The sequence below is a fragment of the Prionailurus viverrinus genome, chromosome C2, assembly GCF_022837055.1.
Source record: "Prionailurus viverrinus isolate Anna chromosome C2, UM_Priviv_1.0, whole genome shotgun sequence".
In the NCBI taxonomy this organism is placed as follows: domain Eukaryota; kingdom Metazoa; phylum Chordata; class Mammalia; order Carnivora; family Felidae; genus Prionailurus; species Prionailurus viverrinus.
The window spans coordinates 140,030,350-140,054,419 of record NC_062569.1 but is presented as its reverse complement, the minus strand read 5'-3'; the positions used below and the strand labels follow the sequence as shown (position 1 = coordinate 140,054,419).

At 36.0% G+C, this 24,070-nt stretch overlaps 1 long non-coding RNA gene across 1 annotated transcript in view; it reads left to right on the top strand.

Annotated features, from left to right (window-relative positions):
• The window catches only part of LOC125175481 (uncharacterized), a 94,854-nt gene that overhangs the window by 37,151 nt on the left and 33,633 nt on the right, over nucleotides 1–24,070 (top strand). The window lies entirely within an intron of this gene.

The window sequence follows — 24,070 nt, the reverse complement described above, 5'->3', positions numbered from 1 at the left end:
AATAGTTTCCAATAAAGATCTCAGTCAGTAATACAGCAGGAACAAAATATGTGCTTGTTAGAAATAAGGCAACTATAAGCCAAATTACCAAATAAAGCAATTCCAACGAATTATAAAAAACAGACGAACAAAAAAATGATTGCTAACCCCCACTCCCTGCACAGGTATTCATTCCCTAATCCCAGAACCTGTCACCATGTTACCTTACATGGCAAAGGGGGACTTTATAGTTGACTAAATTAAGGATCTTGGGTTGGGAGATTATCCTAGGTTTTCTGTGTGGGTCCAATGTAGTCATAAGGGTCTTTTTAACAGGGAGGTAAGAGAGTCAAAGAGAAAAGATATGTGACTAAGGAAGCAGAGTGGAGTGATGTATTCTGTTGGCAGAGGGGTCATGAGCTAAGGGAAGGAGGTGGCCTCTAGAAGCTGGAAAAGTCAAAGTAACAGATTCTCTCCAAGAGTGGCTGGAAGGACCTCATGCTTGTCAACACCTTGATGTTCGCCCTGTGACACCCACTTTAGATTTCTGACCTCCAGAACGATCATATAATATGTTTTGTTAGTTTTGTTGTTTTAAGCTACAAAGTAATTTGTTTCAGCAGCAGTAGGGAATTCATACAGCATTGTTTTAGCTTATTCATTCCTAAAGTCATTTTGCCTTGCTTAACCGTGCTGTTTCAGAGAGACAGTAAACTCTGTGGGGAAGGAATGGAAAGTACCGGGAAGAGGTGAAGTAGCCTGGCCGGCATCTTCACAGGAAGGTGAGGGCAGCCTGTGGTTACTTGAGAGAGAGAAAGAGAGAGAGAGAGAGAGAGAGAGAGAGAGAGAGAGAGAGAGAACTCAGGCAGGAAAGCTACAGAGAGAGGGAGACACAGGATCCGAAGCAGGCTCCAGGCTCTGAGCTGTCAGCACAGAGTCCCACGCAGGGCTCAAACTCATGAACCTTGAGATCATGACCTGAGCTGAAGTCAGACACTTAACCGACTGAACCACCCAGGCATCCCATGGAATCACTGATTTCTGAGAGGGAGAAGCACGTGGTGATAGGTCTAGAGGCTTATCTCTTTCACGTATTGTTCCAATCGTTGGTCAGTTTTCCGTATCTTTTGCACCGAAGCAGCACTTCTCTTCTGGGTGTTCTTGACTATGTGGTTAGAAAGCTGTGTAGGTTGTAATCATTCCATTTTCATTCATGTTTTTATCTATTTGGGTCATCTCCCTTTTCTTTTTGAGAAGCCTGGCTAGAGGTTTGCCAATTTTGTTTATTTTTTCAAAAAACCAACTCTTGGCTTCGTTGATCTGCTCTACAGTTTTTTTAGATTCTATATTGTTTATTTCTGCTCTGATCTTTATTATTTCTCTTCTTCTGCTGGGCTTAGGCTGCCTTTGCTGTTCTGCTTCTATTTCCTTTAGGTGTGCTGTTAGACTTTGTATTTGGGATTTTTCTTTTTTCTTGAGATAGGCCTGGATTGCAATGTATTTTCCTCTCAGGACAGCCTTCGCTGCATCCCAAAGCGTTTGGATTGTTGTATTTTCATTTTCGTTTGTTTCCATATATTTTTTAATTTCTTCTCTAATTGCCTGGTTGACCCACTCATTCGTTAGTAGGGTGTTCTTTAACCTCCATGCTTTTGGAGGTTTTCCAGACTTTTTCCTGTGGTTGATTTCAAGCTTCATAGCATTGTGGTCTATGAAGTATGCATGGTATAATTTCAATTCTTGTATTCTTATGAAGGGCTGTTTTGTGACCCAGTATATGATCTATCTTGGAGAATATTCCATGTGCACTCGAGAAGAAAGTATATTCTGTTGCTTTGGGATGCAGAGTTCTAAATATATCTGTCAAGTCCATCTGATCCAATGTATCATTCAGGGCCCTTGTTTCTTTATTGACCATGTGTCTAGATGATCTATCCATTTCTGTAAGTGGAGTGTTAAAGTCCCCTGCAATTACCACATTCTTATCAATAAGGTTGCTTATGTTTATGAGTAATTGATGGGCATTGAGGAGGGCACCTTTTGGGATGAGCACTGGGTGTTGTATGGAAACCAATTTGACAATAAATTTCATATATTGAAAAGAAAAAGAAAGCTGTGTAGGGACACATAAGCAGCCATATCTTTCATAACTCAACACAAAAACTGTCAGATTAATTTCTTTTATGAGTTTAAATAAACTGTAACCAAGTTTAACAACCCCAGAGCAATAGAAACTGACGAAAACCAGAAATCTGAATGCAAGTGACCGTATTGCAAGAAAAAAAAAAATCATGTAAGTGCAAAAGTTATCTTTGGTAAGATCACTGGACGGTGACAAACCTGAGTCTAGTCCACCAGGAAGCAGCAACACAGCCCCAAGCCCACCAACCTGCCCCCTAGACTCAGACTTTTCAAACAAGTCAACCACGGTAAAACGTGCAGTCTAAGTAAAAACAAAATGAAAATAAAATACCAAAATAGCATTACCCCGTGGACAGAAATGTAAGTAATACAATTAAGCTTGAGAATTGTGAACATAGATTTATGCCCAGTGCTTTTGTAATTTATTCTAAATCATAAATGAAACAAAACAAACAAAAAGACTGCTGAATTGAAACATGAAAGGCTGCTCCCTTCCTTCCTTCCTTCCTTCCTTCCTTCCTTCCTTCCTTTCTTTTAGTGTTTGTTTATTTTTAAGAGAGACAGAGACAGAGACAGTGCAACTGGGGGAGGGGCAGAGAGAGAGGGAGACACAGAATCTGAAGCAGGTCCAAGCTCCAAGTTCTGAGTTCCAGCACACAAACCGCAAGATCATGACTTGAGCCAAAGTCGGACGCTTAACCAACTGAGCCAGCAGGGGCCCCTGCGTTATTTCTTTTTTAAAGGGTCTATTATACTGCTTTCCAGCTGCTAAAGGTGGTGAGATTCGATCCCAGCTCTTCAAAACCAGGCCTGAGTAGATGTGGGGGTCCTGGAGAGCAGATTAGTTAATAATGCAGACTCATCACTATGGATTTTGACACGAGGCTGAATTAAGCTCAGGGTAAAAAAACTCGGCAGGTAACTGGCATGGTGACAACCTTCTTGGTGTTTCCCTCTGATGGGAAAAGCATTTTGAAATATTTTTTATTGTTCCTTTGCTTCAAGCAGATCTTCATTAAGGCTGAAGTATGTAGCATGATGGGAGAAATGTCGTACAGATTATGAACATTTAAAGTAGCCTCAATACAGTTATGATCATGCCTTAAACTACAAATTGCTCTTTTTTCAAATTTCATGTCTACCCTAAACTCCGCTTATACTCTTATCCATAGCAGGTTCACCAAGCATGACCCTCCGCTCACACCTTGAATAAATTTAGAAGAAAAAAACCTTAGGAAGCAAAATGCAGTTTGGTGACATTATTATATCTGTTGAATGATAATCATATATGTTATATGACATATGTAGCATCATAAAAGAAATTCTCGTTTATATTCAAATGCTATATATTGTATGATCTGTATCAAATTACTTAAAAGCAGCAGGTAAGTCATGTATTTTTATTTTAAAACATGAAATACACAATTAATATTAAAGAAGGACAAATATTTGCAGCAATAGATGGCAGTATTGTTGCATTTTTTAACGATATTAAGTTTTGTTCACTTTTACCGTTCACCCGACAGCCTTTATTACTTTCTAAAGTTTTATAGGTCAATGCATGAAGATATTAGAAACGTTAATTTGAAGACTTTTTTTTTTTTACACTAGATAACTTTGATTTGCATTTCTTCTCTGTATAAAGGACATCACCTGGGGAATGACAAGAGTGAGGAAGAAAAGTTTGCATTCTTTTACAACTGGTCTGCAAAGCTAACCCATGAGGTCAAGGGGTTGTGAAATTGGCAGTGAGCTGCCGTGACTCACCCCTCATCCTTCTTTAGTTTATTGATTTTGCAAAAGCCTTTCAAGTATATCTCTTATAACGTCTATTTAGTCCTTAAAATCCCTTTGATTTCAACATGTTCTTTGATGCTTGAGTTAAATGAGACTTATCTATCTCACACAACTTGTTGTCTGCTGACCAGCTGGTTTTTTAAAAATTCTTTTTTTAATGTTTATTTATTATTGAGAGACAGACACAGAGTGTGAGCAGGGGAGGGGTAGAGAGAGGGAGGAGACACAGAATCTGAAGTAGGCTCCATCAGGCTCTGAGCTGTCAGCACAGAGCCGGACATGGGGCTCGAACTCACAAACCACAAGATCGTGACCTGAGCCCAAGTCGGAAGCTCAACCGACTGAGCCACCCAGCTGCCCCACCAGCAGGTATTTTTAAAGAACACTTTTCAGTGAATGACTAGATCTTCTAAGGGAGGGGAAGGTAAACTGTTTATCTTTTGAACAGCACGAGGAGATGACAATGGGAATGTATAAGGAAAAGCGGTGATAATGAGGCTCTCATAAAGTCAGCTTTACAGAGAAGGAACAAAAGGGAAAATGAGGACTGAGTCATCCAGTGAAAACTGTTTTCTAAAATTCCAGCCGCTGAAATGAAACTATAGGCCCAGACACAATGAGCTTACGCTTCTGCTGCTGCAGGAGGAGTGTTTGATGCCTAAGTAGGGAAAAAATAATTTTTGCCGCATCCATTGAGTTTAGTTGTGCAGGATTTTTCTTGCGAGAGTGCTAGCTTCCAAAGAAAAAAAAAAAAGAGAAAAGGAAAGAAAAACAGAAAGCACTTAAAAGTTGTACCTTGTTTCCTTTTCTTCATAAAAAGATCAGCTCTCAATTGAAGTTAATAGCTGACGTGAGAAGGTACCAATTTAATCTCATCAAATTTTTGTGAGGGCTTTCAGCTATAAGAATGCAATATTAAAGTGTCACACTTAAGTGATGTGTTATCAATGTTCCCCTTTGTGTCTTCAACGTAATATGGCAGAACTCTGCCATGAACCGCAAATAGCAGCTTATGTGGGAGCGAGCTGATCTTCGTACACTTCATCACATAATCATGACACTGTAAGGGGTCTTTCTTTTGAAGTATCTGTATTTGACCAGATAACGTAAAATGATCAGGACCAAAGTTCTTTTTGTGTTTTGGTGCTGCTTTTATTTTTTGTCTTCAGTTTTATCGCCCAACCTGTGAAAATAACGACAGTTCATTTTCTGAGTGTTAATGTTAAAGCTGTTTGTGATTTTCAATACACCTTTGTATATAATTCTATCTTAGAAACTGCCCTGTAAAGAGAGCTGGTCGAGTTACTCCGATTCACATTGCCATTTGTGAATTAGACACAGTTTGAACAAGTCAAGAGCCTCAGTCAAATAATGAAGTCAGAAGGAAAAATTCTGAAGATCTGATGCAGGAAATGTCTGCTACGTTGGGCAGCTTACACTTAGGAAACTTAGTGTATTGAAATCATTAATTTTATTTTATTTATTTTTTTAAATTTTATTTATTTGTTTTGAGAGACAGAGTATGAGTGGGGGAGGGGCAGAGAGAGAAGGAGAGAGAAAATCCCGATCAGGCTCCCTGCTCAGCACAGAGCCTGAAGGGCGGCTCAATCTCACGACTGCAAGATCACAACCTGAGCTGGTATCAGCAGTCAGTCGCTCAACCAGGACACCCTGGTACTCTGAAATTATTAATTTTAAAGACTCAATGGTTTGCAAAAGCTTTTAACTAAAAGTTTAAAAGTACAGATAAACATGTAAAGAGGTCATTTTATCATTTTTCAAAATGTGGCCATATAAAGTAGAAATAACATTTAGTAAATAGAAGAGTTTATTTGGTAATGTCTTTATATTTGCAAAGTATCCTGTGCATATTGTTTGAAAAAAGACCATGATATGGAAATAATTTATAAAAATTATAGACGATTTTTAAAGTTCATAAAATTAATTTTAATACTATGAAAGCTAATTTATAAAATTATTAAACTCTATCACATAGCTCAATTTTTAACAGGGAAATTGCTGAATCTGTCATGAAATAATGTCAATACAGTATAATCATGAGGGAAAGAAGGCCTTCCTCAGTCACGTTTCTTTCAAAATTGTAGAAACATGAGATATGTATGTAATATGTGAGGTGAGGTTAGCAAAATCCTGCTACACTCATTAGCTAGGCAAGATCACAAAGTTTGTTCCAAGTTTTAAAAAAAATTAAAAAGAATGAAGATTGATGAAGATACAGTAAAACCTTGGATTGTGAGTAACTCGTCCTCTGAGTTTTCCACAAGATGAGACAACATTTCCAAAAAATTTAACTTGATAAGCGAGCGAGGTCTTGCAGTATGAGTAGAACTTGATGCCGAATGTCACGTGACCACAACTGAGCCAATGGTTCTTGAAATTCGCTTTGATAGAGGAGTGCTTTGGATTACAAGCAGGTTTCCAGAACGAATTATGCTCGCAAACCAGTTTTACTGTATTTTGAGATTGGTTTCACTATGGTATATAGCTGTGTTGGCAAAAGAGTATTATAGCAGAGGATATGTGGTAGGCCAGATTTAAGTGAGTTTTTTCCCCTTCTTCCTTACAGAGGCAGGCCCACTCTGAGGGTGGTGAGTTTGGGCAGTGTAGGCTGAACAATCTGCCCTGGGCTGGCTTGGTCAGTTAGCATTAGACTGCAAGGATCATGTCTGTGTTCAAGAGTCCGCTAACTATCATACAGAAATCTAGGAATTTTTGCTACATTCTAAATGCCTAATTCTGCATTCTATTTTTACTGGATCATCATACTAACAGCATTTTTAGCTTTTGAGCATTATAGCTGACATCCTAAATTATATCTAGACAAACTCGTTCAACAATGTTATACGGTACAAACTCATAACTACAATATGAGTAAGTTCTAGAAATCTGCACTGTGTGATGATGATAGTCAACAATACTGTCTTATATACTTCAAAATTACTAACAGACTAGAGCTTAAATGTTCTAGATAGAATAGATAGATATCTATTCTAGACAGAAAGATAGATATGTAGATACATAGTTACTTAGATAACACATTTTACACCTAAACTTACGCAGAAAGCTTACACAATGTAAATTTTAGCTCAATTAAAAAAACTGCTTAGGGGCGCCTGGGTGGCGCAGTCGGTTAAACGTTCGACTTCAGCCAGGTCACGATCTCGCGGTCGGTGAGTTCGAGCCCCGCCTCAGGCTCTGGGCTGATGGCTCAGAGACTGGAACCTGTTTCCGATTCTGTGTCTCCCTCTCTCTCTGCCCCTCCCCCGTTCATGTTCTGTCTCTCTCTGTCCCAAAAATAAATAAACGTTGAAAAAAAAACAACTGCTCACTGTGCTGCTGTTTGCCATGCAAATCTATATAAGGGGGGCTTATTAAAACATCTTAAATATGCAAAAAGTATACATTTAAAGAATATCATAAAAAGTACTAGGGGAAAAACATTTTTAACTGATCAGCTTAAGAAATAAACTTGAAACACATTATGGCTCTCACTGATGCATTCTTAAGTGTTCCCTTCAGAATTAACCAAAACTTGATACTTTAATTTTCTGATCAATATTTTTCTTTTCCATATGTTATTTTATGATGAATACATGTGCAGTTAAAATGTATTTAGTAGTTTGTTTTCTTGGTCTCTGAAATTATCTAATTTACTACACAGTGATTATTATTCTGCAAATTATCTTTCTCACTCAGCATTATATTTGCATGTTTCATACTTAAAGATTTTAATACTATATAGTATTTTAGTATGTATGCATAATAAGTATATTTGCATATATTTACAAGCATGGTATGTGTAAGATAATATAATATATATTATTCTATGTATATATACACATAGACACACAAATAGTCCCATTTTCCTGTCAATTTATTTATTTATTTTGAGAGAGACAGCAAAAGCGGGGAGGGGAAGAGAGAGGGAGAATCTCTCCCACCAAGCCTGCTGTAGGGCTTAAACTCAAGAACCATGAAATCACGAGCTGAGCTGAAGTCGAGAGCCGGATACTTAACTGAGTGGCCACCCAGGAGCCCCATTTCTAAGTTTTTGGACAGCAGACAATGCTGTCCTAAAAATTATCTATGGGATTCTTGGATTCTTGGCACAAAAATGAAGCTTTTAGGACTATACTTAAGAGGGTAATTGCTAGGTCTTAGGATAAATGCATATTTAAGTTTAGTAGATTATTCCAAATTGTTCTTCAACAAATTAAAAAAATTTTTTACTTTGAGCAATGCATGAGGTCTGGTTGCTTCAAATAATCTCCAAAATCATTATTGTCAGATTTTAATTCTTGCTAAACCTACAGGTGAACAAAAAATTTTTAACTTTCAGTGTTTTAATCTGTATCACTTTGCTTCCTGATGACGCTGAGCATCTAGGACTTAGATGTAGTGCCTATTTGTGTTGTTTACTCTGTGAAATGCTTATTGATATTCTGCATCCGTTTTTCTTTTGCATTGTTTATATTTATCTTATTGTTTGATAAATATTTTATATAGATTTGCCTTTACTGTCAGTTCCTAAATTCTCTCCTATTTTCCATGTTTATGACATTGCTGTCTTCTGAAGATCATAGAGACATTTGCTTGTGTTCTATCCTAAAAGATACTTTCATATTTAATATTTAATCCAACTGGACTTGATTTTTTTTCTTTCTTGATGGTGAAAGGAAGGCATTCTTTTTCTTTCAAAAAGTGGGAAACTTGAAAATCATTTTTGATTTTTCCATATTGAGGAAAGTCTCCATTTCCACTGCAATCACACCTGAAGTTTCCATATACAGAAGATCTACCACGGGATTATTTTCAACAATCTCAATGTTTTTCCTTCTTGAAATATTCTTTTTTACACTTTTATAGTAAGGGCACCTTTTTCCCTATAAATCACAATGTTTCTCCCTACCCCCTTCTCTCTAATACCTGAAAAAATGTGTGCAAATTTCCTGCTATTTGTTCCTGAAATTCTTTGAAGTCTTTACTAGTAAACTCAACTGGATCTAAAGTTTCTTTGTTTGCAAGTTCTGGTTTTCATTTTAAATTCGAAGTGTAATTTATTATAATATTCACCACTTTTTAATATATCTGATTGAGTTTCCTTCTCTACCTGGCCTATTGAGTTTTTGTAGTAAGTGGATAGTAAATTTTGTCAAGTGCTCTGTGCATCTGTGGAGATGATTAAACATTGTTTTTATTTTTTGTTATATTTCAGCCTACTGATATGGGATGTTACACTGATTGATTGCCAAAATTTGCAGTAATCTTGTATTCCTGGGATAAATCACAATTGGACATAATGTCCATCCTTTATATAGATTTCTGAATATTATTTGCTAATAGTTTAGTCACAATTCTTGCATTTATTTGCATAAAGGATATTAATCTTTAGTTTTTGCTTGTTTATTTCTTATAAAATATTGGTCTGGTTTGTGGATGATTTTAGCTCCACATGAGTTAGGAAGTGTTTCTGTCTCTTATTTTCTATCAAAGTCTGTATACAACTGATATTATTTTCTCCCCAGATATCTGGAGAAAAAAAAAATGAATGTATTCAAGGCAGATTTTGCTTTCAGGGAAGGTTTTAAATTAGGAATTTAATTTTTTAAGAATAAATACAAGATGATTTATCTACATACATATATTAACATTTAAACAAATATATACACACATATACATATTTATTTATTTATTTTTGAGAGAGACAGACAGACAGAGCATGAGTTGGGGAGGGACAGAGAGAGAGAGAGAGAGAGAGAGAGAGAGAGACAGAATCCTACACAGGCTCCAGCCTCTGAATCGTCAGCACAGAGTCCAATGTGGGGCTCAAACCCACGAGCCCTGAGATCATGACTTGAGCCGAAGTTAGACACTTAACTGACTGAGCCACCCAGGTGCCCCTTGCCTTCTACTTCTTATGGTTTTAAATTGCATCTAAGTTTTCAAACTTCATGATATAAATCTTGAATCATTTATTTTTAGAATTCTTTCCTTTCTAATGCTGTAACTGAAGCTCTATTATTTCTAAAGCACTGCTAATATGCATTCCACAAGTTCTGATTTACCATTTTTAATTATAATTCAAGTGAAAATATATTTTGTAAGTTTCTTTGTAACTTCTTTCTCCACCGACAGATTACTTAGTTTTATTACTAAATTCTTAATTCTATAAATGAATATCTTAATTCTGCTCTTGTCAGAGAACAGAAACAAATAATCACAGCTTTTTTTTTTTTTTTTTTTTTTTAAATTTTTTTTTTTCAACGTTTATTTATTTTTGGGACAGAGAGAGACAGAGCACGAACGGGGGAGGGTCAGAGAGAGAGGGAGACACAGAATCGGAAACAGGCTCCAGGCTCCGAGCCATCAGCCCAGAGCCCGATGCGGGGCTCGAACTCACGGACCGCGAGATCGTGACCTGGCTGAAGTCGGCCGCTTAACCGACTGCGCCACCCAGGCGCCCCTCACAGCTTTTTGAAATTAATTGATCTTGTCCCACTTTATGATCACTTAATTATAATTGACCAATCAATTTTGATAAATATTTCATGTCAGCATGAAATAATGCACAGTTTTTCTTGATGAAGTTTTCCATAAAATTTATTTAAATTGGTTTTGTTAAATATGTCATCAGATTTACCATAACTTTCCTGAGTTTTCTCTGGCCTGGTCATCCATACAAAACACTACAACAAGATGTGCTTTATTTGCTCATAAATAAATCCATGTGTAAATCAACTGCCTAGACCATGTTGTGACAGGAATAATCCATCTTCAAAGTCTTTTTGTCTATATTTATTTTCTTATAAACATGTGGTATTAAGAAAGCATATTACAAAATGTTTTGTTTTGTCTTCTGCTAATTTCAGTTTCCTAGTAATTTGAAGTAAAAAATTTAAATTTATAGTAGTAATTTTCAAACCTACATTTATAACAAAATAAATTCATGAGAAAGAAAAATGTAAAGTACTCATAGATAAAAATCCTGTCAAATAATATATTTCTGATTTAATTTTTCTATGATTATAGTATAAACTGTATCACAACCATGTAACAGCATGACAACCACACTATATATTATTTTGCATGATGATTTATATTGGCTTCTATCCTGAAATCAATATAATTAAAAAATGTCTCTGTATGCATGTCCTACTTATACTGAAAAAACAAGAAAAGAGCATAATTTGGGAATTGGGACTGGCAGAAATTAGTACACAGCATTCACTTCCAATTTCTAGATAATTTTGTTGTCATATCAGTTCTTCAATATGTGACTTTCAAGACATTCCAACTGATAGTAGCTCAAAAGTCTGGGGTAATTTAAAATATGAGTAACACATGAATAAATTGAGTAAATGTGTACATTCTATTTTCTGATGATTCATTATGTTTTAAGTGTTTAAGCAGACCTTCACTGACAGCATTTATTTATGCAATATATTTAATATGGTTGGAGAGGCCAGATGCCAAGATGAGTAAAGAGAATTAAGTACTCTTATTGCAAATCAAATCACCTTGCAGCAAATTATATCACCTTTTTTTTTAATTTTATGGCTTTATAGTTTGAGACTTCCTTGATTTAATGATTATCAAGAATCTCTTTTAGCGCCATTAATGGATTAATCAGCCATTAAAATTGCCCTCGCAGTTCTTTGACCTAATTGAATGATTTTAATTTTTCTTTGGATCATTTCCATTAAAAACGGCATTTGGTTTTTGAGTAACATACTTTTCTTCTTTTTTAGAATGTATATCTTTCATTCATTTTCAAGAATTCTTTCTTATTAATCTTTAATTTCTTTATTCCTTTCTATAAAAAAGTGATACAAGGATCAATCTGTCAATTCTAAGTGAGGCGTGGTTTGAATTGATCCTGAGTGAAAACAAACTCTTATAAATGGATGCGTTCTGCGAGTGAGTATTCCAGATTTCCATCGAAAAGTTCAATTTGGTTACTGGTTGGAGTACAGGGAGAGGGCACACACCTGGAGCACAATGGTCTCATGGAGAAACAGTGATTGGCCTTTGCAAAGGCCAACACAGCTAGAGTACCAGTGCAGACTATCAGAGTAGAATGCTTTATAGTAATCTATATGGGGTCTTCTTCAAGCCTTCTGCTGAGTATTGATCAACATATGTGTATGAGAAAACTACTCAAGCCAAGGAAAGAACTATTCAAAGAACTATCCTTCAAAGGATTGCAGGAGATAATACTTGAGCTATCATGAGGTCGGAGATTACTATCTGTTCTCATATGCTAAAGTGGAAAACCTTCATGGACCATGAAGATGGGTACTCAGCAGTTTTTGCTTTATTGGATTATTAAAATATGGTAATTATTTAAATTAACCAGAGAGTAAATGTTACTCCGACCTTGTTTACCAAAAGTGAAAAGTAACATCTGAATAGTACATCCAAGTGTCTTAACCATATCAGAGAACAAAGCTAAAGAATTTTTATAGAAATACAAAATATTGAGGACCCCAAAAGACTATTTCTCAATATCTGTCATTCAATCCAAAATTGCCAGGCAGGAAATGAAGAAGGAAAAAAAAAATCAATCTTGACCCAGAAATAACACAGATGTTAGAATTATTAACAAGAATATTAAAATAGTTATTATAGTTGTATCAGATATCTCCAAGGAGCCAGAAAAAAGATTGCATATATTAATTAGAGGTGTACTTAACATGTATATATGTGTACAATAGTCCCAAATCAAATTTCCATAAATAAAAACTATAATGTCTGAGATTTTTTTAAAAATGCATTAATTGGTAATAAAAAAAAGTTTAAGCATTGAATGAATAAACATTAGTTAACCTGAAGGCATAGAAATAGGAACTATTAAACACTAAAAGACACAGGGATGCCTGGGTTGTTAACCTCAGTCTGTTAAGCATCTGACTTTTGATTTCGGCTCAGGTCATGATCTAATTGTTCGTGAGTTCAAGCCCTGTGTTGGGTTTTGGGCTGAAGGTGTGGAGCATGCTTGGGATTTTCTCTCTCTCTCCTTCTCTCTCTGCCCCCCTTCAGCTCACTCCCTTTCTCTCAAAATAAATAAATCAACTTAAAAAGAAAATCTAAAAGACACAAAGAAGGGCGATTGAAGTAAGTGTGAAAGGCATCAATGAGACATGGGAAAATTTCAAGTTGTTGGCCTGATGTAGAAGCAATAAAGTTCCCAAAGGAGAGGGGGATAGACTGGAGCACAAAACAATTGAAAAAATAATGGCAAAAAATTTTCCAAATTGAAGAAAGACTAAACCGATAAATTAAGTCACCTATGCTTAATTTAATTAAGGCATATTTAGTAACCTGTGAATAAGTATTGAATAAATAGCGATGTCACCAGTATCAAAGCTGGTGCAAAGAAATATAGTTCAGCATGGGACCTAAACCTTTTGGTCTAATTTAAAAAAAATTTTTTTTTTTCAACGTTTATTTATTTTTGGGACAGAGAGAGACAGAGCATGAACGGGGGAGGGGCAGAGAGAGAGGGAGACACAGAATCGGAAACAGGCTCCAGGCTGTGAGCCATCAGCCCAGAGCCCGACGCGGGGCTCAAACTCACGGACCGCGAGATCGTGACCTGGCTGAAGTCGGACGCTTAACCGACTGCGCCACCCAGGCACCCCTTAATGACTATTATATTTTTGCTGATATGCAATAATTCAAGTGCTTGTATCCTATATGTTAAGCCTAGTTTCGTTTGATTAAAATATATTATTATTATTATCCTGAGCTGTTTCCCTACTGTATCTGTTTTCTTCTTTCCTTACATGGTCCTGTGCCCCTAAAGGTCAACATCCATGCATGCATCATCAGACTCCATTGATGAGGCTTGTTAGGTTTTCCCAATGGGAGATGCTATTGGTATCCCCCTTTGTGATTCTTGCATAGCTATAATCTTCTAAAATTATAATTCTCATAGGAGGGTTCTGCGTTAGTTGCTCCGGTTCCAAATAATTTTATCCTTTGCCACTTAAGGCCTAAGAGTAGTTACAGATTTCCATTGTTCCTAGTATCTACATCCCTGACCCAATTCCTTGTTGATTCCCTTAACCCCAAATATACCCCTGTAAAATTTTTCTTTAATGTTTTCTCTTCTGTTAAATTCATTTGTCAGTGCATTCTGCTTCCTGTCTGATTCAATATAATATATCTTTCTCTATATAAACTGTTGACTTCACATATCAATAACTATCATCTTTCCACACTGCATCATAGCTTATTAGTTTAGCTTCTTCCTTTGGAGTATTGATGTTTGTCTTTCAGAAGGAGAGGCTTGGTACTAAGCTAGGGTGCAAAGTGAAAATTTTTGGTTATGAGATACCATCAAAGTTGGGACAAAGAAGAAGACATACTGGATATTTGCCAATGTAGTTTTATATCATTATAAATACTCCCCCCCCCCCACATACTTAAATAAAAAGACCACTCATAGTAAAATTGCTTCAGGAATTACATGTCTGGAAGTTTATGAGAAGCATGTTCAGAGCAGTTGGCCACTGAAAACATGTCCTTTAAAAAATACATTAATATTTGCATATCTATCAAAACTATGCCATTAGGATTTGCACAAAGTTGGTATGACACAACAGAAAGTTTGTATGCTGTTTTGTTTCAATCAAGCACTCAACCCTTATTTATTGGATATAGACTATATGCAAGGCAATTATTGGCCATATTAAGATTTGCTATTTTGGGGACTCCTGGGTAGCTCAGTCAGTCAAGCATCCAGGTTTGGCTCAGGTCATGATCTCATGATCTGTGGGTTCAAGCCCCACGTCAGGCTCTGTGCTAACAGCTCACAGCCTGCAGCTTGCTTGAATTCTGTGTCTCCCTTTTCCTCTATCCCTCCCCATCTTGCACTCTGCCTCTTTCTCTATCAAAAATAAATAAGCATTAAAAAAATTTTAAAATGATTTGCTATTTTTCATTGAATAACTTAAAATCAACATGAGGCAAAATATAGATACACATTTGGAGTATATAAAACACTTCTATAGTGCCTGTATTCCTTAATGATATACTTACTCTCTTTAATAATGTTAAAATGATAATAAGTGCAACATTTCACATTTAAAAACGAATTTAAATATTCTTAAAAAATCATTGTCACTTGTTACTTTTTCCGTACAGAGCACTTACCGCAGTGATTTCATTATTTAAGGAGCTATCTAAAGTCAAAGAGTAACTAAGATCAAAAACAGCTTTATTCTGAGGTATTTACCTTTTTATTTCCAGCCAGTCAGTCTGTGTGGAAGGTTACAGAATGTGAGAGTTCTGGACCACACTGAAGCTTTCATAAACCAGTGGTTAAAATGACAGCCAGATGTTCCACACAACTAGTCACTCACAAGAGAAAAAATGGCACTGATTGGAGTAGAAGTAGAAAGGCTCATGAATTTTTGTCCTCAAGGGTTAGAAGCCAAATAGATCCTTCATCTCTGAAAGGGAACACAACAAGCGATCCGAAAGCATTATTTGTGCAAGGTAGTTTGTAGAATCTGTTCCATTTGTCACTGAATCTAGTGATTGATGTTAGCAAGACTTGAGTTATAGTTCAAGCCGAAGATCAGCGGCCCCATGTTCAGAGCAATACTTTAGGTTTAAAGGTGATTCACATCCCCAAAATGCTCAGCAGTGACATCTACTCCAATTACCATTTTTTAAGTCACAGTGCGGTTTGGAGGGAGGAGTTAAGCTCAGCTAACCTGAGGAAATGGGGAAAAATATAATTCTAAAAATTATTTTCCCCAGAGCAGATAATAAACTATATTATTACAGACAAATGGTATTAGTCCCCCTGAACTTTGTTTTTAACTATACATTAATCCAAAAGGTGAGGCAAATCTTTGCCTTTGGTACTTTCAGGTTTCAGCAGAGTTTCATAGAAGGTATTTTTGAAACCGTAAAAAGAATAGGAAAAAATTAAAACAAAGGAAGAATGATTGCAACTATAGACTTCTATATTCATCAGCAATTAGAAAAGAAAAATTTGTTAAGAAACAAAACCAATGAACTTAAGGGAAGGAGGAAAAAAAAGCAAGAGAGGGTGGCTAACCATAGAGATTCTTTTTTCTTTCTTACTGTTTATTTATTTTTGAGAATGAGAGACAGAGTGCGGGTGGGGGAGGGGCAGAAAGAGAGGGAGACACAGAATGCAAAGCAGGCTCCAGGCTCTGAGCTGACAGCACAAAGCCCGATGTGGGCCCAAACCCACCAACCCTGAGATCATGACCTGAGCCAAAGTCAGTCGCTCAACAGACTGAGCCACCGAGGTACCCCAACAGACTCTTAACTATAGAGAACAAACTGAAGGTTGCTGCAGGGGAGGTAGGCAGGGGATGGGCTAGATGGGTGTCGAGCATTAAGGAGGGCACTTGTGATGAGCACTGGGTGTTATATGTAAGTGATGAATCACTAAATTCTACCTCTGAAACTAGTATTACACTGTATGTTAACTAACTGGAATTAAAATAAAGACTAAAAAAAAGAAAAATTTGAAAAGCATGGTGTCTGTGACACTGATACAAAATTCAAGATATACACCATATGTATTATTATGCTTTGACAGCATGAAAGCCTGGAGATATAAAGTGCATTTGAGGTTTTCAATTCTTAAATATCTACACTAATTAAAAAGTAACTGGGTGATTTTCGTTGAACCAATATCTATAGCACTAAAATTGACTTTATATGGATCAATCTGAATATGGATTACCCACCAATATTGTAGATATATATATATATATATATATATATATATATATATATACAGCAATATAAATAGATGATAGATAGATAGATAGATAGATGATAGATACCCACATATCTGTATGTCAATGTCTCTATGTGTTTATGTCTATATCTATAGCTATCATGTGGTTATCTATAGAGATATAGATATATATGTAGAACAGCTTCAGCGTTTAAACTATTTCCAAATCAAATCATTTTGTCTCTAAGAGATAAACCAAATAAAGTGAAATTCATCGTCATGTAGCAAATGTATGCTAGCATAATACCATGTGAGGGACACAGTTTTAAGCACCAGGACTATAATATTCCTGATATCCTGCACCTTACATTTAAGTGGGAGAAGCAGAGGATAAATGATATCAGACAGTGCTCAGTGCCATAAGACAGACTTTTAGGTAGCATGTTTCAGAAAGATCTGTCTAAAAAAGCGTGTGTGGATCAGTGATGAGGAGTGTCCCCACAAAGGACTGTTTGAAGGTCATAGCAAGGAGTGTCAAGGCCCTGAAGACAGGAGGATGGAAAAATATGTATTAGAGGGAAAACTAGGGAGATGGTCTGCTTATGAAGCAGAGTGAGCATAGGGAAAACAAACAAAACTAGAGAGGTAGCTATGGGTCAAATGATAAAAGACTGTGACAGCTATCATGAAATGATTTAAACAGAACTTCTTAGAGCATTATAATGTCCCCCAAGGAACCCAATGGAATATAATAGCTATGTAAATGATATTGTACAACCACAATTTCGTGAGTTATTTTAGGTATAATGTACTATCTTCCCAGCATTATTTAATAATAGTAATTGGATTTATGATTTGCACTTGGCTTCACTGGAACTTTGAGGCTTTTTATGTTAAAGACTGTTCAGGCAGCTGGAATGCCCATGTGACAGTTCACTACGACAGACTCCCACCAGCAGACTTTGGGCTTCCTGCCTGACACCTGTTACCCGGGTGCTTTACCCACATGCTAGTGGTCGTTAGAGATCTGGACAGAGTACACATTATAGGACCCAGTAGTGGAAAGACAGACTCATATCCTTTTTCTGCTGTTAGTGTATATGTCTTCTTCCTACATAGTTGTTCCATGAGTATGTGCAGTTTGTGACTTGAGTCTTTTCCACAGTCGGACATTTATGGTAGTAGTTCGATGTAGTTCTTCCCAGTTTTCAAAATAGTCACCAGTAAAATTACTTGTATGTATACTTTGGGAAAGTGATTTGTGATAGCTTATTCAACATTTGATCTTTGTTTATACATTCAGAAACTTTCAATATCATTAATTTATATATAAAGTCCTGGAATGATGAATGTATTACTCCGGTGGTGGTATTAAACCATTACTCTCATCCTTAACTCCTTTCTTCAAACGAATGGTCAGTAAAAAGTAAAGTGAGAAGTGTAAATAGTAAAAAGTGTAGAACACATAAAGCAAAGGATAAATGAGATATCCTTTTGGATAAAGGAGAATAGGAGGAATGGAATCCTGTTCGCTGTCCTTGAATAATAAAATTTAATGATTATTTTCTCCATTAATGTCCATCCCCGCGACTATGGCTTTTAATAGTTTAAAGAAGAAAGTTTAGAAACAAACATAAATCCCATCAATTTTGGGTTAGAGTCATCCTCAGATATTTAATTCCTACCATTACACAATGCATATAAAAAAGTCTTATTTTGTTTTGTTTTGTTTTGTTTTTGTTTAGAACAATGAGTGACTGTTTTGAGCACTAGCAATTTATTTTTGGTAGGATGAGCTTCTTGCAAATACATGACATATTTAATTATGTCACTGCTTTATCATTTAAAATAATCCATAATAATAATATTAAATATACTGCACAGTGGACTATAGCAGATGATGCATTAAGAGACGTCTTTTGCTTCAATCATTCCTGTAGTCTTAGTACATGAGTGATCAACACCATTTATTAGTTTGTTATAGCGGCCATAACAAAATACCAGAGACGTGGTGGTTGCAACAACAGAAATTTATTTTCTCACAGCTCTGGAGCCTGGAAGTCCAAGACCAAGGTGTCTTGACTTCTCACGAAGGCTCTCTCCTTGGCCGCCTTCTCTCTATGTTCGCACATGGCCTTCTCCCTGTGGATATTCTTGGTGTCTCATCCTCTGTTTATGAGGACAAGTCTTGTTGGATTAGGGTCCTATACTTGGAACCTCATTTACCATTAATTATCTCCTTAGAAATTCTCCCTACAAATACAGTCAAATTGGGGTTTAGAGTTTTAATCTATAGTTTTGGGGGGATAGAATTCAGTTTGTGAAAGTCCTATTGCAGAAGTGACAATCACCAGGATATTTTTTGGAGGAATTATTGTTATTCATAGTATGAATTTCTAATGCTAAATTTGCACTTCTTTGTCCAGTATTGGGTGATTGAGAAGATTAGGAGATCATGTGGTGATTATAGTCCAGTGTAATTAGAAATAAACACCTGAAAATTATTCCTATTGTATTATATTTAAAGATTTTAACCACTTTTTCTGAGATGAAGACAATGGCCAAGTCTAAATTTACAAGCTTTAGAATTTCCATTGTCAATATAACAACTCCCTTTACTTTAAATGTTAGTTACACACCTGCTATATTTTTTGAAAGAATGTAAGTTGATATTTGATGACTTTTTATTATTTCAGCCTAACAACTGTCTAATAATTCATTAATTATACAAAGATGAAAATTGTCTTTCCCTGGTGTCTTTGTGATGCCTATCATAAGGTGTTTTTCATAGCTTGACTCATTCCTTCCAAGACGGAGATTGATTTCCAAAACATACCAATGGAAAATAAAAAGTCAGTGTTTTATTTGGTGTGGTTTAAAAACAAATATTCAAGAGATAGGCCTGTGTATTGATTTTGTTTGAATAATGATTCTAAAATCAGGTAGTGTACACACTTAATTTATATTATAGCAAAATACGAACATACAAAAGGAACCATTTAGATATTAACATTCTGTCATGTTAGGAAAGAATTTTGCCTACTTTATAAAATAACGCAACAAAGGAGGCCTGTGTGGCTCAGTCAGTTGAGCATCTGTCTTGATTTTGGCTCAAGTCATGATCTCATGGTTCCAGAGTTTGAACTCTAGGTGGGGCACCTTGTTGATGGCACAGAGCCTTCTTGGGATTCTCTCTCTCCTTCTCTCTCTACCCATCCCCTGCTCTCTCTCTCCCTCACTCTCTCTCAAAGTAAATAAACATTAAAAAAATGATGCAACAAAATATATTCAGTAGTATTTAAGGAAAACCACTCCCGTTTCTCCCGTACTCATTACTCACAGAATATCTCTGTACTCTCAATACTACTTTGTCTCTGATCACTAAATGCATGGGTTTTTCACACATCAAACAATTCTCCAATACCAGCTGGGTGTCCTGCAATTCAGTTCAATTCTGATACTCATCCGAATTAGCAAGGATCCCACAGGTTAAGGACTTTATACCACAAGACTATCTGTCCCACTTAAGATGTTAATTGCAACTGGGGTCTCCAGGTTATCCACAAATTCTGTCTGACTTGGCCCCAAGCTGGAGATTCCCACAAAGTCCTTGTTGGATTTGATCATTTGCTAGAACTACTGACAGAACTTGGTTAACAGTTACTTAGGTTTTCCAGTTTATTATAAAATAAAAGATATGGTAAGTGATACAGATGAACAGTCAGATGCAGAGGTACATAGGGAGAGGTCTGGAAGGGTCCTGAATGCAAGAGCTTTTGTTGCCATGGAGTTGATATGCGCCACCCTCCCAGCATGTAGGTATGTTTGACAGCCTGGATGCTCTCCAAACTCTGTGTTACTAGAATTTTTATGGAGGCTTCATTATACAGGCATGATTGACTATTAACTGCATTTTCAGCTCCTCTCCCTTCTCTGAAGAATGAGGGGTGGGGCTGAAAGTTCTAAGTTCCCAACTTGGTTTGGACTTTCTGGTGAGCATCCCCTATCCAGAAGCATTAACAAGTTGCCTCATTAGAACAGAATATCTTCCTATCACTCAGGAAATTCCAAGGGATTTAGAAACTGCGTCAAGCACTCCCATTGCTCAGAAATTACGAACTTTAGGAACTTGGCATCAGGAAGAGGGGTCAACGACTAAATATCAGAACAAAAGATTTCTTAGCACCTCTGTTTGGAAGGGTGTTAGGATCTCTGTGTCAGGGATGGGGTGGGAGGTAGAGACATTCTATATACATATATATATTTCTTATTATTTCAAATACACATAATTGAATTTTTCTAATTTTATTTACATATAAATATGATGCACCTAAAATTTTAATGCACTCAAAGCAAATCAAATGTGTAATAATTATCATAACCATGAAGCCAGTTTGATAATCTGAATTTTTTGAGGCTGGTTTGAGTCATATTTGTCTGTTTATTTACCATCTATGTATCAGACTTTGTAACTGTAGGGCATGCCAATAGAGTTTGACACAACCAGTCACAGTCATATGGCTGATCTTAGGTACATATGGGACAGTCATTATAGCATCTCTTTTGTAAGGTCTCTTGTTTCTTCCCTGTGTTAGCTTCCTGTTCATGTTATAACAAATTACTCCAAATTTAGTGGTTTAAAGACAAAAAAAAAACGTTGTTTTAGATTTTGTAGGTCAGAAATCCAACATAGTCTAAAGTCACAATGTCAGGAGAACTTCATTCCTTTCTGGACACTCTAGAGAAGGATCATTTCCCTTGCCTTTCCTTATTCTAAAGGCTTTCCTCTGATCCTTGCACATAGCCCCCTGCATTCCAGAACCAGCAATAGGGCGCAACGTTTTTCTCATGCTGCCTTCTGTTTCTGACCACAACTGAGACAGGTCCTTCTCCAATTTGAAAGACTCCTCTGATTAGATTGAGCTTTCCTAGGATAAGCCAGTATGATCTTTTCAACATTCCCATCCAGACTTAATCACACCTGTAATGTTTCTTTTGCCATGGAAAGTGATATACTTACAGGTCTAAGAATTAGAGTAGAGATATCTTTGAGGTCATTATTCTGTTTATCACACTTCCTTTGTCCCATGCACATATTATCATGAGTGTCCTGTTAATTAATTCTCATTTTATTTGTGACAGGTGATAATGATTGGTCCAAATATGAGTACCTGATTTAATCTGAACCAAAGACTAGCTCCATGGGACTTGGCTTTGGGTCTGGTTGCCGGTCATTCTCTCTTAAGGTGCTTGAAGCTGTGAATTTTAAAATTATGGAACTGTCAATGGATGACTTTTTTGTCATGTGGAGCAAAATATGCCAATAGACAGAATCAAGCACACAGAGATTAAGACACAGCAGCCAGAGCTAAAGAGAGCCTGATATTATTTAAGTCTTCATGTGGCCCCTGAGGTCAAGCTCCGTCTGTGCCCTTTCTGCACCTGAGTGGTTTCATTCCACTTCGAATTCTAAGAACTAAAGTTATTTACTTTTTTTTTTAACTAAGTCAATTTGAATTTTGTTCTTGAAGTCAATAGTCCTAATTAGTATACAATTAATCAGATTTACATAGAGATTTAGATTGAAAAATAATTCTTAACCAAATTGTATTCACTTTGATTTTATTTATACATTACTTAAATAATGAGACTGACTTTCTTATTGCTTAAATCAGCATTATTCCTTTATTGCTTTGAAGTTCTTTTGATCAATATTCTCAAAATTATATATATATATATATATATATATATATATATGTATGTATATACATATATATCTTAACCCTAAACCTGTTTTCCCAAGATACATCTTAAAGCTCAGAAATTACTTACTATAAGTATTTACATATTTTATCTTCTTTATTTAAGAATTCCATTGAAATTTACTACATACTCAATTTTTAAAATACCTATCTTATCTTAATTAAAGATCTTTCTTTAGAGCTTTGCAATGGATTGTTAGCTCAAGAAAGCAGATATTTGCACAATGGATGGATGTATAACCTAATAGATTTTGCAAGTCTGGGAAATATGGCTGACTGGAAAAGCAGAAACAATCACTTTGTCTGATGGGGCCATTCTTCGCCCTCATCTTTGCTTCTCTTTCTGTGTGTCTACTCCATGCTCATACTTCTCTCTTCAGAATCACTCTCTTTGTTCCTTTGGTGATTCTCTTTATCCAAATTTTCTGCTTACACATAGATCTGACTGGTCAGTACAACAACTCTAGCACAATCTCTAGGCAGTATTTTGGTTCCAGAGGCCATATCATCTGACTTAGTGTCAGTGCCCCAGTGCATAGCTCCTGGAGAGAATCATTGCCTGGCCTAACTTGGATGGTATGTCTTTCTCTGACCAATTGGTTATATCTCAGATTTAGATAGTAATGAGATTTTCCCTTCCCTGGGTTTTGGGATAGAGTGTCTGCTCCACAAATCCCAGTGTATGCTTCATTTCTACTTTGCAGTATTAATCTATTTTTTAAAAGTAAAATGTGCTGGTTTCATGTTTTAGCTTCTTTCTGGCAGCCACCTTGATTTCCATCTCCATGTGAGCTCACTAGTGTGTAATGTCTCACATGTAGTAGATACTCTGAGATGGATTTTGTTGGTCTTCTAATAGCTTTAGATTAAAGTCTGAATTTAAATCTGCTTCTATATCTGTCTAATATAAACACCTTCTCAACCATTTCTAAAATGTTTTTAAGGTAGCTACCAAAGAACAGACAGAGTATAACTTAACAAAAACACTGGTAAAGTCATAAAAACCAAGAGAACGTGAAACATTGATTAATTTCCTAGGCCCTGAAATCAAATATATCTAAATTGACTTACTATCCATGCCACAGAGAGAAGATTAGTTGCTTTATTTTCTTACCTAAAAAGTGAGGAAAGGAGTAACTTTTTCATAGGGTGCTTTACTGTGTTAATGACATGATAAACACAAAGCTATGCTCTGTGCTTTATATGTAACACACACATAGCTGATTTTGTTATGGTTGTTAATTTCATTGGTTGTTATTATTGTTTTTACATTGTATAGTTACTCCTGATTGATTCATTTATTCAGTAGCTTCTCATTGAATCCCTACTATACACCAAACTGAATAAGCTATAGGGAATTTATAATAAACCAACTATACTCAATCCTTGCCTCTATGCAACTTATATTTTTGTGAAGACATAGTTTTTTTTAAAAAAAATCAATGTAGCAAATGAATAAACTAATTTAAAGTTAAAGTAGGTCCAAAAATAATAAAATAAAATAAAATAAAATAAAATAAAATAAAATAAAATAAGTAGGTCTGATAACGAAACAATGAAAAAGATTGGCAGAGATTTAGGAGTGGGAAAGAAGGCTTCCTGAGGAAGTGCAACACATTGTAAGGCTTCAAGACCTTCA